The 17,958-nt window shown below is 27.0% G+C and overlaps 1 protein-coding gene across 1 annotated transcript in view; it reads left to right on the forward strand.

The window, feature by feature from the left end:
• LOC111624196 (cholecystokinin receptor type A-like) overlaps nucleotides 1-17,958 on the forward strand; it is a 29,833-nt gene that overhangs the window by 2,097 nt on the left and 9,778 nt on the right. The window lies entirely within an intron of this gene.

The following is a 17,958-nucleotide window of genomic DNA, read 5'->3' on the forward strand; positions in this document are numbered from 1 at the left end:
ATAATGCAGAGGCAAACATGAATCAAATCTTAAGAGGATTGCTATGTAACAACATTACATTACTAATGAGAAATGCTATGGATTTATTCTTGGTTCGGTACTAATGATAAAATAATGAATTATTATTACAGTAAATAGAACAAAATGTAAATAGTCTGCAGTAGTGAGAAGAGGTAATTAGTATTACATAACATATCATACCGTTACTAAATATAAACAATAGTAATTTAATGTTATTTATATGATAATTAATATAAATTAAATTGTGTTATTTTCTATTAAGCATCAACATACATGGGCTAGAATACCTATAGGGTATTATGGTAAGGGATGGAATACGTTTCTTCTCCGAACAATCCTTAAAATATTGAGTACAAATATGATTGAACTTAGTAATTGTCTACATCTATCTGATCGACTTTAACATTAATAATACTAAATTAAATCCACATTATTTATTATTATTTCAATTCAAAATAACGCTTTTTGTAATAGGACTAATATTTATTATTTTTTTCTCGTCCAAATCGCCAAACTATAAATGTCTTTCTTTTTACCTTGGGGGTTCAGATTCGATTTCGATCATGATCCTCGTGATAATTCAGGAAGAATGTTATTGCTCCTATCTTACTCCCGTGGAACGATCCCATTGAGAATTAATCTTACTGTAATGAGCAAAATTAAAGCCAGTCCAGTATGTGTTAATACCTCGCAGGTAATCAAATCCAATTATTTCCCATTATAGACAGTACATTTACGAAAAATTGCTTTTTTTTTAGCAATCGATGCCAAATTTAACTGATATTCATGTTTTAAGACTACCGATCGAAAACACTGAATAGTTTTAAGCGAATATCTGTGATAAACTCGAGAATATACTGTTAATATTCGTATCTAATTAGCCTTAATAACTTTCAGGAAGATCTAGCAATGCAAACATGAGTGATATATTTTAGTTACTTCGGAAACTATCGAGTTTTCTGCATCGTGTTGCATTCACTTTACAATGGACTTTAGTGATACCTGTTGCATAAATCTCTTCTTTTCCTTCTTTAAATTTTTAAAATTAATTTTAATTTCTTTAGAGATTTTTCCATTATAAATGTGAACAAACATTTTTTTTTTCGCTGTTGATTTTAGATCATATTTACATAAATAAAACCAAATGCTATTACTTTATGTGATTTAAGATTTTTGTACGATGTCAATATTCAATGTATAAAGCAGGATTTAAACGTGCTTCAATAACCAAGATGATTGCTTTTACATTGGCTTTAGCGTTATCTGAATGTCAAATAGTAAAAATCTTAGTAGGATTCGTTTTACATGACAAAATATAAAAGTTCTGACAATATATTGAATCAACATTTTGAATTTTTCTTTAAAAAAATTCATAATCTTCTCCACTTTTAAAATAAAATTAATATTTTAAATATTCAATATTCAAGTTTTTTTTTATAAAGTTAACTTCTTGTCCTTAATTATTACATAAAGAAAAAAAATAATGGAAGTGTTTTCTTCCTTCTATACTACAAATGAAATAAGTCCCATTGAATAAAGGCATAAAATATCTTTTAAAAAATTCAAGTTTTTTGATTCAAATATTGTAAATTTTCTGTAATAATGATTATAAATATATATAAATAAATCTATAAAATATTCATTTGACTAATTTTATCATTTAAAATTTAAAATTTTCAACTTAATAACACTCAAAAGAGATACGTATAACTTGACAGCTTACTTATTTGTATAGTAGCTGAAAACTTTCATTAAAAGTATGGAATACCAAATAACGTTTAATAATATAAGTATCGAGATAGCGACATTAATTCCGATGCCGGAATCAAATATCACTTAAAGTCGACAGACACATATGTGTCATTCTAATCTGTTTGTTGGTAATTCCATTCAGGTTATCTTTTCGTATCGACTGAAGGTCGAAATCCCTTACTAACTGATGTTTCCATAGTGAATGCTTTTCTAATAGCATGATCGATCGTTCAGATTGTAATTATTCTTGTCTCCAAGCTATTCTCATCTTTAGATATTTTACTGTTGTATAGAAATAACACTGATATAATTTTGAATAATGTAGTGAATATATTGATTTAAAAATTTTTATTTCTAATAACTTATATTCATTTATTTTATTTAGTAATTTTCGTATTCTCTAAAGCTGATTAAGATTTTTTTTTAAAATTCCTATTTTAAAAGTTGTAGTGTACAGTAATACATTTACAAGAGTACAATAGAAAATCTGACAGTTATATTGACAATGAACAAATCGATTCTGTCAGTTTGCAGTTGTTTTCAGTTTAACATCTGTAATTATTTTTTCCCCTGATAATATTAATTATTAAATATCATAAACCTTATGAAATCTTTGAGAGTTTAATTGAAAATTCTACAAAAAGAATTTAGAAGATAATACAATAGACCACAATACCATTATTTTCTTGAAAATGTAGTCTCTTTTCTTTTCGTTATACATGAAAAAATTATATAAAATATCAATCGAATTGATAATAAATTATAAAATAAATTTATTTGAGCATATGAAATATTTGCTTTAATAAGAGTAATCGAAAAGTCGACCCCCCTATAACACTGTTGATTATTCCGTTTTATATGAATTTCATGTTGTACGAGTCATTTCGATTTTACAAATACATGAGCTGTTCACAGCCCGGCACACATATTTGTAAAATCTAAGTGACTCGTACAACATGGAATTCGTATAAAACGGAATAATTAACAGTGTTATAGGGGGGGTCGACTGTAATTACAGTATATGATAATATTTTATGAATTTTATGCTAACATGGGTATAGTAGAAAAGAAAAATGTATTTGTACGGTTGTTTTCCGATGTATATTGTAAATTATAAAAACTTATGAACAAATATCTTTTAAATATATTAAGTAATAATCTTTTAAAATAAAATACTATCTGTCATATGAAAACAAAAGCGATTTGATTAGATATTCTGCAGACAAGGTGGCTACTTGATTCTTTAGGCAATAATTTAGAATTAATTTAATTTGAGCATGGATTTGTATGGCATGATTTATTATTTGTAATTAAAAGAAATTGAAACACGTACAGTACATTACTTATAGCTTCTAAATGTCAAAAATAAATTTCAATATACAATGACTAAATATACACGTATAATTATGAATTTAAAATTAAATTTCTTTTAATTCTATATTTTTCATGTTTATTCACTTTGATTCAATCGCTTTTTATGTTAAAAATATAATAAACACTGTTGTTATATTATCATTTGTATCATTTAGTTTAGATAATTTTCTATTATCACAATCTGTGCTGAAAAACAAGATTTAAATCTCAGACAGTCTAAACAATGTCTGAAAGTCCTATGAGATTTAAAAAGATTTTATGTTCGATCTGATAGAGCATAGAAACTTTCTAAAGAAATTTATCAGTGGTGATAATGCAGAAAAAGATAAGAACTTTTGAAGAAGAAGAATATTCGTTTCTTTGATTGATTGAAAGCAGTGAAAGAAATGTATAAATATCAATGATATTCGAAGATTTTATGAATGATTAATGTATAAAAACTTTAAAAAATATACAATTTTTTTAATGATTATATAATAGATATGACATAATACAGTTTATAATTCAGTAGATAATTAAATAAACAATTGTTCAAAAGAATTGAAATATACTGTATATCAACCGTAAATAAATTTAGTTTATTATTTTAAAAAATTAGTTTAAATTCAAAATTAAATTAAATTTATTAGAAATGCGCATATACAAATGAAAAATATACATTAAATAAATGTCTTGTTTCTAAATTTAACTAATGAAGATATTTTAAAAAATAAATTATATCTAAATCACGCTATTTTTTCAGTACTTTTCCTGATAATTAATTAATTGGACTTGTAAAGCGCCTACACATTTAAAGGTATATCGTTGGCGTATTAATTAAGAATAATACGATAGAGGCATCGTTCACTATCTCTCATCCATAGTGGAATGGGCGATCCTCAAATTGATCTTCAGATCAGTTTGAACCAGATCTATAATATATAAAAATATTTCTTGTTTCTATAGCCAGAATAGCGAGAAATATTAATTAATTACGAACAATTTTCATTGGGAAAACATCATTGACATTCATACACTGCTGCATTTGGCATGTATCATAAACACAGAGATTCAATTGGTCTTAATACCTTTCATTTTTCCATAACCAGACTATTAATATGTTTATTGATTTCTCTAATTAATGGAGAGAAAGAATTTATTTAGTCCTCTAATATCCAATTATTTGGATTAAGACACATGTTTTATCATAAAATTAACTTTATATTGCCATGAAAATTGTCTTCTTGTTTCTTTTATATTTAATTAAAAAAATACCTTACTTTAGACTCAATTAATAGCTTGTTTTCAGTTTACTAAAACTTTGTTTTAAAGTTAGAAAACAGAAAGTTATCTTAAAGACCACAGAAGAACTTTCTTTGTGGTCACTCAGTATAGAGAACTTAGTTTTATATAGTAATGTGTGGCCGATAACATATCCGTCTTTATCTCTTGATTATTAATATAATTCGGGCTTGGTTTCTAGCACCTGACTACAAAGGACACCTGTTGCAAGTTTGTATATTTTCGTTATAAATGTAAACATATTTTTAAAATAATCTATTATATTCTTATATTTTTACAGACCTTTTACTATTATATATATATCTTTTTTGTTTATAATATTTAAAAATTAAAAAAAACTCGTATTAAATAATTCACAATAATCTTCATTGTACAATTTATAGAACTTTTAATAATTATTAATTTTAACAATCGTGACACAAGACAGAATCATTAATCATGTAAGATATATGATTAATGATAATCAGTATAATAGTACTGTACTGTACTTTAATGACAATACCTGTATTGTCTTAATATTTAATAAATAAGCAATAGTTACATATTTTATTTAAGTTAAGTAACCTTCAATTTGTTTTTTCATATTTTTTTAACCGAATATTTTTTTAACAGATATTTTTAATATTTGAAGAAAAATAAGGAGGGATTTAATAATCAAATCTAGAATTTACACCTTTATTATAAGATAATGCGGATTTTTTTTTTACTAAATAACAAGTCAATAATTTCTTATCATCTGAAATCTTATCTTGACTTGCAGTTCTTATAAATCTTTTAAAATTCAATCAAAATCTATAACTTTAAATTTAATTAAATGCTTTAGATTATTTTATACAAGTAAAAAATAATCTTNTTACATGGGAGTATTTGTGTATAAAGGTGAAGTATGATGTACAGGGGGCAAGACACTGTTTTGTTTTTTTTTAATTTAAATATATGCTCTTTACCTCAAATTAGTAGCGTTTTGCTCCCGTACATTATACTTTTCTGTCAGCAATGGAATCGTCGGTAATCTATCAGGGGAAAATTTTTGAATTGAAATAACGTGAGTTTCAGTTTGTATGGGAAGTTTATATATATAGTTAATTGGGACCTCCTGACCCTAATTTTTCCATATCTGGTCTCGGCTAACGCAATTCTCTAGATTAAGGAATGACAGACAGACCACAGTGGGAATTTATAGATCTACAATTCTTTAAAATTGCAGCCTAGTGATTCAACTCGAAGAACAAACATAAAAGGTAGAGAGAAAGAGAAAGGGAAGAATCCCAAATAAAAGAATTTTTGAAATATGTTTTTGTATCAGAAAAGATAACAAAGAGATCGAGTTTAAAAGAAAACTTCATTGAAAAACTAAACTGAAAATTTTCCGTAAATAGAATTTTCGTATTCTCGTTCTCCAATTATCGGAAAAGTTTTATTGTGTAACACAAAAGAACTTGCTCATAAGAACAGTATATATATTTTTTATATTTAAAATAATGTAAATTTCTAACATTTTTTTTTAAATCTTGAATTTTCTGTCAGAGATGCTTTATGATATTCTCACATCTTGTTTATCCTCTTGCTTTTCTAGTCACTATTAATTAAAATAGCATTTATTTTCGATTCAGAATTAGAAGAGGATTATTATAATTTCAACTCTTTTAATAAATGTTAATTAAGAATAGTCTAATAATAGAAAACGATATTAATACTAATTTAGAAACTTTGTACTGTACATGTAATACTTTCGAATAGATTCTTTTTAGTTTATAACTTAGATGGATTTTAGTGGATATACTGTCTGAATTCGTCTTATTTTTTATTATCATATCAGATAGACGGTTTATATTCTACGGATTTCAGTTTTATTCTCTTGAAGCAATCATACTTTTCAGATTTCATACAATAAATCTTACACCAGAAACCAACTTTCAATTGAAATTTTTGTTTTACTTATATTTTAATTTCATTAAATAAATTTATTTAATTTATTTCATAGTATATTTTTGTCAATTATAACAAATTCATCAACGAGTTGCTTAACTTTCTCGGCAACATTTATAATTTTGGTGACACCATCTGTTACGATATTTTGTTAAAAATACATTTTAAGTATTATAAAATGGCAAAAAAAAAGCTTAATTTTCAGAATAGGGATGAGTTTTATTTAAATATATATATATATATATATATATTGTAAATGTTAATAACGAGTAAACTCGTCGTTATGTTCGATTCTACTTGAGATATGACACACGACCCCCTTTATTTCCCACTCCGTCGATCTTTAACCACCAAAATTTAATAGCATCAATCTCCATAATACACAAATCTCACTGCAAAATTTAAGAAATTTTCGACAAAATTTATTAACCTTCAAAGAGGGTGAACAAAATCGTGACCCACACACACTAGCATCCATCCATACATACAGGAAAAACTCCGTTTTTCTTTTGCATTTCTCGATGTTTCAAGCCCCCCCGGTGTCCAAAAAAATGTAAAAATCTTGTGGGGAAGATCATTTCGCCATACTTTTCCTGTGTTATATATAATAGAACCGTTAAAGTAATAACAGTACGATCTAAATTTAAATGTTTATAACTTACAATAAGTCTATATTATGAGATATTTGTAAAAAATAACTGTTTTTAGAAATAAAAAAAAAAACGGAATTGTTTATTCTTCATTTATTTCTCTTTATATCAAAAACTCTTTAACTTTAATCAGTTTACATTGCCAATTAAAAATAACATCACAAAAGATTTTTGTCCTGAAAAAAAAAAATATATATATATATATATATTCCTTTCTGTCATAAAATTTTTCTTTCGTAAAAGAAGTTTTGAATAGGTTGTACTTAGTGTATTCTGAAGAGGAATAGAAGAATTTACCAAGTATATTTTGAGAGATGTTTCGAAAATATCGATAGAATAAGAACAGCGATGAAGAAACAGTAGAGGAATGCATTAGTGGATCAGATTTTCTACTTTGAAAATTGTATGGTGATGTTTAATTCAAGAGGATGGTGAATGTTTCATTGATTCCGCGAATGAGTTCAACGTAAAGAAGAAAAAATAAATAAATAAAAGAATTGATATGATAATGCCAAACAAATGTTTATAGGTATCATGAGAATTTTACTAAAAATCAGATTTAAAGTGATAATAGTACAATATAATTTATCAGAATGTAACTATAATTCAATATATATGATAATGAAGATTATCTGTGATAAAATATTTGTTAGTTTTAATAAACAATTTGAATATATTAAAACAAAAGATATACGAAATTTTATAATTTATATATATATATGTATTTGTTTATTTATGTAATGTTTAAATTATTAAATATAATAATATTTTACAATATTCTATTAAGTTTTGTAACAAAATAAAATTAAAAATTTATCATTAAAACATAAAATTTATATTGAAATAATGAGAAAATTAAGATATTTTAAATATGAAATTTATTATCCACTTAAACATCTATCCAAGGACAAAAGCGATCTTTTCCAGCATTGAACGATTGTAGTATGAATGTGGGGCTTATGCAGCGCTAAAATAACCAAAGAGAATTAATTTAAGACGTTTAATCACAACATGAAAATGATCTGTGATTATAAAGGATAATAAGAATATTACAGAAATTGATACAAAAAAAACGTGAGTTTTATTTTGTTAGATAACATGTTCAAAACGACTACTTTTAGCAGCAATATAAAGATGTATAGTATAGACGGTTGAGCGTGACGTGGATGGTACATAACATTCATAGTATCANATTATCCACTTAAACATCTATCCAAGGACAAAAGCCATCTTTCCCAGCATTGAACGATTGTAGTATGAATGTGGAACTTATCCAGCGCTAAAATAACCAAAGAGAATTAATTTAAGACGTTTAATCACAACATGAAAATGATCTGTGATTATAAAGGATAATAAGAATATTACAGAAATTGATACAAAAAAAACGTGAGTTTTATTTTGTTAGATAACATGTTCAAAACGACTACTTTTAGCAGCAATATAAAGATGTATAGTATAGACGGTTGAGCGTGACGTGGATGGTACATAACATTCATAGTATCATCGTTTCACAGGCCTCTCGTATGCATTTCTCCTATTCACTAGCATCACTTGGTGTTGCTAGGTGCTCATCATAACTTTTAAGTGGCTCTCATAGAAAAAAGAGGGGTGAAGTTTGAGAAACGTGATGGTCATGGAACAGAACCTATCCTATCCAGCGGTTGCCAAACCATTGACACACATTAGTCCGAGAATGAAGATGAGCGCCATGGTGCTAGTACCAAACTTGCTGGTGCTACTGGCAAGTCATCAAACCATTCGTCCACTGTCGTGTTCAGATATCGGTTACTATTCAGGGTACCGTCGATGCATCATCTCAAATTCCGCACCAGACGTTTAGGGTAAAACGCACGTGGTAGCGTGCATCGTTGGAGAATAACTCTGTCCAGTGGTGCACATTGTAACGGTTATACACGCTATTCATGGAAAAAAATGCATCGTCAGTCCATAAAATGTGCTGGAGTTGTACTTCACAATGCTGTAAATCAAATCATGTTGCACAACTCAAATCGCTGTGCTCTTCCACTGCATATTTTACTGGTTGCAGATTGGGGTATGTTATGACGACGTAATATCTGGTGTATTTGTGTCCGCTACAGTCTACAACCTAACTTAATCCTACTGAAAAAGATAGATAGATGTATAAGTGTAATTATAACTGAAGTAATAAAAGAGAAACTTCTTTCAAGAAAACTTATGAAATTTAAGATAAAATTTTCATATGTCGATCTATATAACTTTATAACATAAGACATAAATCTATTCTATTTGACTAGCAATATATAAAATTAAATCTCGAATTAAATATACTCTACTCTGTAAGAAATGTTATATTAAAAACGTTACTTGATAAATTCTTTAATCATTCCACTCGACAACTTTTAAACTGATTCGATCAACTCAAATTTCTTCAGAGAGTCAATAAAATGAATATAACGGGTGTTATTCCATGAATGTTAACGCTATGGCACACAAAAGTATATAAAACAGAGATAAAATTTAAACTTTAAATATTATGTACGTATAAAGATGATTTTTTTTATTGTGGTATGATTTTACAATGCGAATCTGTAAGGAATATTTTAATTTTAAAAAATACACACTAATTAATAATATTTTTAATTAAATATTAAAACTGTGACATTTTAACAACAGTAATTAATAAGTTCAATCACATTAATATGTTAATATTCTTGAGGATTTTTATATCTTAATTAAACATTTTGTTGAGAGTAATTGTATAATTCTTAATTCATCATTATTTATCAATTTAATTTAATTCGAATTAATAATAAACAAGAAAAATTTCTCTATATTAAAAATAAAAATTAAAAACATTACTAAATTATTATTTAAAAGAAAAGTAGAGAAATATATTAAACATTTTAACTTTTTTAATGAATTCAAAAGTTTAATTCCCAACTTACTAGATTAACATCCAATTGATTAATGAAATTGAAAATCTAATTCCTTCTTTATTTACTAATTTTAAAGACGTTTATACTGTAAAAAATCAGTCATTTTATTATTTAATTTAGACAGGTAACAATTCTATTCATTTATTATTTTAATTATATTATTTTCCAATACGTTTTCTATCCGTTTTCTTCTTAATAAATTAATCTTAATAGAGTGAACAGTGAATAAAATTTGGAGTTTTGAGATATTTTCAATATCATTTCTATTTTATGAAAACTTTTAAAGATGAAGAAAGGCTTTTTATTATATGATTTCGAGTACTTCAGATAGACAAAATGCTATTTTATCAATTGTTTGTTGTTATATTTGAAATTCTAATGTCACAATTTTCTTTTTTTTAAAGATTGTTTTAAGTAAGTAATATTTACTTAAGTTGTAACAATTTTAGTTTTATTCAATTTTTATTATAAGAAAATTTTATATTTTTTGCTTAAAGTTATTTTAATAAATTATTTAATAAGTTAGAAATTTAACATTTACGATCGAAATAAATTTCTATCCAAAAACATAAAAAAATTCAGCTAAAATAGTTCATAAAAGATGACAAATAAAGGACACATGGCATGTGCGGCACAATCGATGCATTCATCTGTTTCATTCGCTAGGCAAGGGTTTTTGATTGAACCAGATGAAAAATTCAAAAAAAAAAAAATCTTTAAAAATTCCTAGACTTAATTTAAAAATAAAAAAAGTATTATTCTAAATTTTTGTTAACATTCTTCATAAAAAATTCATATTCACTGCCGAAAATTTGAAAAACTTTTGTCAGTTTTTCAAAGAAGAAAAAATAACGCTGTTAACGTGAAATTATAATTAAAAAAATTAATTTATGATAACAAATTATTAAAATTTCACTACAAAAAAATCGTATAATATTCATTTTATTACGTAAAGAATAATTAATCATTTATTATTAAAAGATTTTTGGCAAAGAAAAAAAAAATAATCTGTAAACGTTTATCAACAAAAAAAAAAATATATATGTTAATAATTTTAAAATAATTTAAAACTTTTTTTATAATATAATATTATTGAAAAAAAAATAAATTATTTATATTAATATATACTTAACTTTATATAAAATAAATCTCGAGTAATGTATGTCATAATACTAAATATATAGACCATGTTTAAAAGTAACTAAAGATAAAACTTGGAGAACAATCTAATTATTTTATGCTTTAAACTTTTATAAAAGTTTGAATTAAAATTAGTAAATTACAATTTAAAGATAATCCCATTCCGTATTAATTGAGTTTGTGTTAATTCATGATGAAAAGAAAATTTAAATGCATTAACTAATAAGATTTTGTTAGTGAAAAGATAAACAATTACTGTAATAAGCCTCTTGTAAAACAAGCAAAACAAAAAAAAATCAAAAAATATCTTAAAATTAAATTTTATGTAAAAATATTCTACTAAAACTAATTTCTAATTCGATTATCAGTTTACAGTATAAATATAATAAAATAAATTTAGAAAAGATATTTAAGATTATCTGAAAGAATTTATATCGAATATAAACTTGTTATTATAGCCTACTTTTGTCCATTATTGTTGGACGTTCTTGTGAACTATATTGAGAGAAAAATACAATTTCCGATCAAGCATTTTAATTCAATTTTCCGATATTATTATTGGATTTAATTGATGAAATTAAGGCAACGTAACACTTGGGCGATCTGCCAAGAGGGATGCTTCCTGGTAGGACCTTTTGTTTTATAGGAAACCCTTCTCTATGTGTTAGAAACGAGAAGAAAACCCGAAAAACTCCACGTGGACAGTCGCGAATCCACGACCAATTCAGTGATTTTATTTACTTGTCACTTGTAGATAATATTATTATTATTTGTTCTGAAAAGTTTATGTAATGCAAACTATAGATTTTTCTTAGAATTAAAAATTAATTAGGTGAATTATTAATTTGGTTGCAATTTAAAATTACAGCCAGGCATTGTGACATCGTCACAATGCTGGTCATAATAAATAATTGCTCGTTTTTTTATATATATATTTTAATTTTTAATTGTGAGAGTATTGTACTTACAGTCTATTTAATTTTATGAAGATTAAATATAAGAAAGAAGTACAAAATATTTACATTACCCAAGTATAAATATTTTAAGCTTCTTTTTTACTTAACTTTATTCTATGTTAGTTATTTAAATATTGACAGAAATATAAAAAAAAGATAAGAGCAATTATTTATTGTGACATTGTCACAATACCAGGCTGCAATTTTTTAGATTTCGATACTCAATGCTTTCGATTTTATTAGTGTCTTGCCCCTGTACATCATACTTTTCCTCTTAACAACAGAGTCATACTGGTCGTCTATTTAACTAATTATGAAGAACATATTTGAATCGACATAACGTGAAGACTTCCGATCAAAATCTGAAGAAGTTTGTATATAATTAATTGGGATTTTCGGCTCCTAATTTTTCCATATTTGGTCTCGAGTATTCATCTGTATAATTCCGTTTTCAAGATTAAGGAAGGACAGACAGACAGTTGGAATTGGTAATTTTAAAATTCTAGCCAGCAAACGATTTTAATATTTCAATTATTTTACGTATAATTAATTATACAAGCAATTTATACCTGTTTATAAAATCGAGTTTACAAATTAATTTAAATTATAACTTACTAAAAACGTACAGTATGTGATAGAGAATTATTTATATATTCTGTACATTCTGTGTAAGATCTGATGATAATAAATCTTGCAAAATCTGATAAATATTTAACGATAAAATTTTGTAAAGGTAATAAATTCAATTTACTTTAGCAAGTTAAATAAACAATATTAGAAATGTTAAAATTATTCTGTAAATAAAATCGTAAGCTAAACTTCATCACCATTTTTCTCCTCTGAAGATAATAATTTAGAAATTGAGATTTAAAGATTTGCTTTTCAATCAAAATCTTCGTTTTGCTTATTAAATATCGATTTTTGTATTTATGTCCATTCAAATAAAAGTGAATATTTATCCAAAGTGATAATAGAAAAAAAAACAAACTATTTTCTTTAAAATATTTTCCAAATAAAGAGGAAGAAATGAAAATTAAAAAAAAAAATAAAACAAAGAGAAACTGTAATACCTTTTGAATAAACTGGTTTTACAATCCTATTATAAACTAATTATAAGATGGTTAATGAAGTTAAAATACAAGGTATATTTAAACTATAAATTTTGAAACAGTAATCTCAATTATTAATATAAGTAATTCATAATGTACAGTAGACTCCTCCCTATAACACAGTAGATAATTCCGTGTTATATGAATTCCGTGTTGTACGAGTCACTTAGATTTTAAAAATATGTGATCCGTTCATAGCCAGGCACACGTATTTGTAAAATCTAAGTGACTCGTACAACACGGAATTCATATAACACGGAATTATCTACAGTGTTATAGGAAGAGTCTACTGTATTATACAAGTATATATCTATTAAAATGTTCGATTAGCATTAAAATATATTCAAAAACGACGTTAACATTCATCTCAATGTAGAGAACTGAAATGAGCTTTTATCTCATTAGAAAGAAATTAGAGAAATGTCTATATCTTTAAAGCAATTTTATTAAAATTTACATACATATTTCATTTCAGTTAACTTAAAAACTAAAGAAAAAGTGTTTCCAATGAAAACTTTCATTGGAATATAATCCCTGTGCTTTTATATGATTAGAGAATTTAGCATATTATCGAAAAAGGTTTGAATTTCACTACCATCCATTACAAAATGCATTTTTCTATTTGGATCTTACAGACAGAAAATTCCATCTGTAGACTCAGAAATGGATAGAGATTCTACAGATGGATAGAATTTACATATTGATTTATACAATTTAAGTTGGATTACTTTGGTTACTTTACACTGTTTTAGGTGTAGCTAAGCCATATAGTTATTTTACGAACATTTAAAAATACTATTACTTTTTTTTAATTGAACAAATGAACTAGTAAGATATTTTATCTAGCTTCAATTTCAATTTTTAAATGACTTCTTTTATATTTTTGACATTAAATTTTTTTTTAGAAATACTATTGATAGTATTATAGTATACATTTATAACTGTCCAACATTTTAAGTAGCATATTCAGCAGTTCCTGAAGAGTAGAATAGAAACTTTTAACAATACTCTTACTCCCAATATGAGTCATCTTAATGATGTCAAATCGATCTCTAAGATAATTTTCGAGTCTTGTGTCGAGTTTACAACGACGTCTAAAGTAATTTCGAGTTGTTCAAAATAAAAAATAACAACTTTTTATTGTGAAAAATGCTTAAGAAAGCTGCTTGTTTTAATTGTGTTGGCATCGTGATATCAATTATACAATAAAGTTGATTTATAAACATTTTTCTAAAGTGGAATTAATCACAAATGTTAGTTAAATATTCTATTGTCAAGAGCAGAAATTTTTTCTTATTTTTTTGACATGAAATTTATATTTAATTTATTACAATGGTTTTCAATTCATTCACTCTCAATGACTTCGCATTATAACTTGATATCCTCACTTAAAATGTAGCTTTCATACTTAAAGGAATAAAAGCCATCTAATGATGAATACTTCAACCGTGAAGTAGTCAACGATTTGTGACAAAATTACAAATAGGAATTTGGAAACAATTTTTTATTACTGTTTATCTTTTAAAAGAGATGACGCGTAATTGAAAAAAAAATGTTTTATTTTATTATTAGGGATAAACAGATTATAAGAATCCATTTTACATGGGAGTATTTGTGTATAAAGGAAAAGTATGATGTACAGGGGCAAGACACTGTTTTTTTTTATTTAAATATATGCTCTTTACCTCAAATTAGTAGTATTTTGCTCCTGTACATCATACTTTTCTGTCAGCAATGGAATACCGACGATTCGATTTCAGGGGAAAACTTTAGAATTGAAATAAGTACATACAAACTGAAAGTGACTTTCAGTTTGTATGGGAAGTTTATATATATAGTTAATTGGGACCTCCTGCCCCTAATTTTTCCATATATGGTGTCGGCTAAAGCAGTTCTCCAGATTAAGAAATGACAGACAGACAGACCACGGTGGGAATTTATAGGTCTACAATTCTTTAAAATTGCAGCCTAGTGATTCAATTCGAAGAACAAACATAAAAGGTAGAGAGAGAGAAAGAGAAAGAAAAAATACCAAATAAAAGAATTTTTGAAATATGTTTTTGTATCAGAAAGGATAACAAAGAGATCGAGTTTAAAAGAAAACTTCATTGAAAAACTAAACTGAAAATTTTCCGTAAATAGAATTTTCGTATTCTCGTTCTCCAATTATCGGAAAAGTTTTATTGTGTAACACAGAAGAACTTGCTCATAAGAACAGTATATATATTTTTTATATATATTTATATAATAATTAGTATTTATTGTGAATCTATCCTTAAGTCTGAATATAATATAAGGGAGAAATTTAAAGTATAGTCTAACTATTATTTACATAATATTTCAATATATTAAATTCTAAAATTTAATTCAAGTTTAACGTTAGATAGAATTCAGTGTTTTAATTTTGATAGGGATATTATATAAAATTGTTTAAATGAAAGAAAGGGATAATGTAGAACATGACACTTACGTTCGACATTAAATTAAATTAGTCTCTTCCTTCTAAATTCAAGTACATTACTGACAAAAGTCTTGTTTCAATAAACATTAATACATAAATAATGCTGTAAAGTTGATGCGAAATTAAATGTAAATTTGATAAAACTAAAAAAAATCTTTTATATTAATATATCATTGATAAACAATTTAATAAATATGAATTTTTCTATTTATTTCATTGTTTACAAATAATTTTCAACATTACTTTTAAAATTCAACCAAAATGTATAATGTATTATACTTGAACACAACGAATCGGAAGATGTTAAATTGATTGATCGAATTGATTAATTAACGTGAGGAACCAATACATTTATGCTACATGTCTGGTCGAATTACGCCAATTAAGGACGGATCTGATCCGCAATGAGGTCAGCCAACATGGATGAGGAATGGAGAACGATGCACCGACCCGTGTCATCCATGATAAATTATACGAGGTCTTAATCCGGTTCTCATCCAGACTCTCTCTAAGGCTACAGTAGGATTTTAGAAGATTTTAAAAGATTTTACCTCTATTAAACAGATTAAAAAGGATAAAGGAGTGGTATTACAAGATTACGAAAGGGTCAATCAAGGAAAGATGGAAAGAATATTTTAGGAATTTATTGAATGAAGAAAACCCCAGAACTTTATACGAGAATGAAGAGGTAAATGAAGGAGTTGTGCAAGATATTAGCAGAAAAGAAGTGGAAAGTGTGCTTAGGAAAATGAAGATGGGGAAAGTAATAGGCACTGATCGGATTCCGGTTGACGCTTGGAGAGGTTTGGGTAAGGAGAGAATTGATATCCTCTGTGACCTTATGAAGGAACTCTGGCAGCAGGAGAAGATCCCGGATGAATGGAGGAAGAGCATTCTTGTGCCGATCTTTAAAGGTAAAGGAGATGTACAGAATTGCGGAAATTACAGAGATATAAAGATATTGTCCCATATTATAAAGATTTGGGAGAAAATTGTAGATAGAAGAAAATTAGGAAGGAATCTGAGATGGGAGAGGAACAGTTTGGTTTTTTCCTGGAAGGAGTACGACTGATGCTATCTTTGCTCTAAAACAGCTGATGGAAAGACACAGGGACATGCAGGAAGATTTGCACATGGTGATCATAAATCTAGAAAAGGTGTATGATAGGGTACCAAGGAAAGAGATATGGAGATGTTTGAGAGAAAAGAATGTTTCAGGAAAATATGTTAGGCTCGTCAAGGAAATGTACGAGGGAGTAGTTAAGAGCAGTGTGAACATTATAGAAGGGTTCTTCGTTAATGTTATTTTGCATCAGGGATCGACCCTTAGCTCTTATTTGTTTGACCTGATAATGGACGTGTTGGTGTGTGACGTCAAGTGTGACGTCATCCGCAAACAGCATACTCCACGGAGTATGCCGTTTGCGGATGGTATTGTGCTTGTGTGAACTTTCCCAAACCAAGGCTGAGAAGAAAGTGGAAGATTGGAGGAAAGTTTTGGAAGAAAGGGGCATGAAGATTAGTAGAACTAAAACAGCTTATATGACTCTGAATGGTAGAGACGAGTGTAATATTAAAATCCAAAATGTGCCGCTTCCTTTTGATCCAAGTTTTAAATATCTTGGGACATTTGTCGAGATGGGAGGTGGAATGAACTCGGAGGTGCAGCATAGAATTCAATGTGGATGGATGAACTGGAGGAAGCTGAGCGGTGTGTTATGCGACAAGAAAGTTAGCTGCAATCTGAAAGAAAAATTGTATAAATGTATAAATCAGTTGTTAAACCTGCAATGTTATATGGAGCTGAGACATGGGAAATAACAAGAGCCCAAGAAAGAAAGATGGATTTGGCGGAAATGAGAATGTTGAGATAAATGTTTGGAGTGTCAAGGAATGATTTTATTAGAGGTTTTGTTAAGTGGACCCCTTCAGCAAAAAGATGCGAGAATGTAGGTTGAGGTGGTTTGGCCACGTGGAGAGAAGTGACAATTATGTTGGAAAGAAGATCAGAAAACTGGTAGTAAGAGGAAAAGAGGAAGACCAAAGACGCATTGGAAAGATAAAGTGGAAGAAGACTTGAACCAGAGGGGACTAAAGAGAGAAGAAGCCGACCCCACATGAACATGGGAAAAGGCGAAGATAAAGAAGAACACGGATAGACAGTCTGCAGTACGAATTTATAGTCTACAATTTTTTCAAATTGCAGTCTTTGTTTAAAAATTTAGAAAAATTAAAATACCGCTTCTAATTAATACTGGATTGAAGATGTAAAATTAAAAAAAAAAACAAAAAAATATAAGAAAAGGCTACAAATGAGAAATAATTAGCTTTCGAATAGACGTAAATTAAGAATTAAACTGTTTAATC

Source organism: Centruroides sculpturatus, unplaced genomic scaffold (genome assembly GCF_000671375.1).
Source record: "Centruroides sculpturatus isolate CEXI.00-Female unplaced genomic scaffold, Cexi_2.0 scaffold29, whole genome shotgun sequence".
Classification (NCBI taxonomy): Eukaryota; Metazoa; Arthropoda; class Arachnida; order Scorpiones; family Buthidae; genus Centruroides; species Centruroides sculpturatus.